Consider the following 2,500-nt stretch of genomic DNA (forward strand, 5'->3'; position numbering starts at 1 on the left):
GTGCTGGGGGGAGGGGGGAGGGAGTTAATTCGCCACACTGTCGTCTGCAACAAAGCATATCAGAGAAATTATTATCTGACGGGTATTAGTAAGAGAAAGACGGCGAACAATTCTGAAATACGTGGAGAGGGAAGGGAAAAGGGAAAGGGTGGTGGGGGTGGGTTGGCTGTGAGAGGCGTGCGGGAGAGGTGGAGTGGGTGATGATGGGATGTAGAGGCTTGTGTGTGGAGGGTGAAGGGAGAAGGTATAGGAAGATGTTAGTGGAGAGAAGAAGGGAAATTCAAGGGAGGTAGAAGGGAGTTTGGGGCGGTGGAAAGGAAAGAAAGGGGGTAGAGGGGCAGGGAAGAGCATTCGTGGTGGTCAAGGAGATGGTGGAGGAGGTGGATAGGGGTGAGGGGGGAACACATGCGCACGTACACACAAACACACACACGTATACACACTCACGCACACACGCACAGAGAGAGAGAGAGAGAGAGAGAGAGAGAGAGAGAGAGAGAGAGAGAGAGAGAGAGAGAGAGAGAGAGAGAGATGTAAGAGACGTGCATGATATGAAAAAGACACAACTATGAAAGAAAATATGTTGGATGGTACAAGAATGAAGAGAATATTGGAAAGTGAAAGGAACGGATGGAAAATGAGAGAAAATGGAGAGAGAGAGAAAGAGAGAGAGAGAGAGAGAGAGAGAGAGAGAGAGAGAGAGAGAGAGAGAGAGAGAGAGAGAGAGAAAGGAGAAAATTGGCAAGACTTCGCAAAGACTTATTCAATTTTTTTTTCTTCGTGTATATTTTATGACAATACTTTTTTTTCAACTTTCTTGCTTACTTAGTTAACTTTCCTCACTTAGTATCGTATATTCTGAATACAAAGTCCTTTTTTTCTTTTTTTTTTTTTCTCCCTCATGGATTAGCGGATATACATTTTTACTTCATCGAATGTATTTTGTTTCACGTTATTTTCTGCATAACTTATTATTATTATTATTATTATTTTTTTTTTTTTGGGGGGAGGGACTTTCCATCACCTTTATTTCTTTATTCTTCTGTCCTCACTCCTCCTCCTCTCCCTTTCTCTGTCCTCCGTTTTCGCCTCCCCTTCCCTTCTTTCACGAACACAAGGCGGCGAGACGCGAACTGATGAAAATAATGATTGAGACGCAAACTCCGATGAAAGATGGAACTGTATAAATAGATTCTCCACATTCCAATTTATATATTTTTTTTTCGCTTTGATCTCCACACTTTCTTTTTAACGCCACTGACTCCACACTGTATTTGTAACACTAGTAAACATCAATTTCCTTAGGTTGTATGTCTAATTACATGTCTGAATGTGGCGTGAAATCGAGAGGCATGTCTGATCTCCACTAGTGTTTCTTCACCTTCTTGTTTCTCCATTTTCTGTCACCATTTACCCTTGCACCGTATTGAATATATCGAGCGAACACAAAATCACCTGTATATTAAAATTACACGTGTCAGCAGCAGCGGTAATGGAAGGATTTAAAGCGCCATCCTCCCCCAAAATGTTATCTACCAAATATTAATGATGACCCGCATTTTACATTTAACATCTGGAGTTTTAATTAGTCGGCGCCCTCATTGGTATGCATCGCAGGTGTCTATGTCCTAACGCGTGATATACTCGTACACTGCTCCCGCACACACATCACACGCATCCACTTTAAGCCTCGCCCTCTGTGCCCTGCGGAGGGTGCTGGAGTGATGGCATTACCCTCTCTCGCACCCTTAGCTCATCAACTGCATCGAATTCACCTTTCACACACACCTGTCTATTATCACTACTTTTTCATCTACTTTCTCTCGCCCTTTGTGCCCTGCGGAGGCTCAAGTGCAGGTGTTATTCTCCGTGGCAAACTAAATTTATCACCTGTGTCGCTTTTAACTCCTTTCATTTACACCTGTGCGGTATCACTACTTATCTATAGTGAAAGGAAACTATTATGGTTGTTCTTTGAGGTTACTTTAATCATATGGCAGTGCACTGGGGAAAGGAAGGTGATGCAACGAAAAGAATGATGCGTGTCAAGCACAGTCATGGCAGGAAATCAAGTAAACTCCTCTGTTCACGTCCACTGCTTTATGTTTTCCCTCAATTTCAAGTCTCCTGGTCAGCTGACACACTCCTTTACAAAATCTAGTAATGGGTAGATTCTTTGCAGATCAGACTTTAGCATAGTAGAAGTGAGTGGTGTATGTCACTCACTATTGGACATGACTGCAGGGAAAAAGGAAGACCAAGAGAGGTGCTATTGATTCTCCTATTCTAAATTCGAGGGAGAAGACCTGAGAAGAGAATGATGATATTAAAGAAAGTAAGGGAAGAATGTTTGACAAGTGTTGCCCGACTATTGATAATAACTGTAAAAAGACACAGGGAAAGAGTAAGACCAAGAAAGGGGCGCATTGATTTTATGATTCCAAATACGAGAGAAAAAACTCGGAGCGAATGAAGATATTAACAAAAGTAAGTAGAGGAG

This window comes from Scylla paramamosain, chromosome 9, assembly GCF_035594125.1.
Source record: "Scylla paramamosain isolate STU-SP2022 chromosome 9, ASM3559412v1, whole genome shotgun sequence".
Classification (NCBI taxonomy): domain Eukaryota; kingdom Metazoa; phylum Arthropoda; class Malacostraca; order Decapoda; family Portunidae; genus Scylla; species Scylla paramamosain.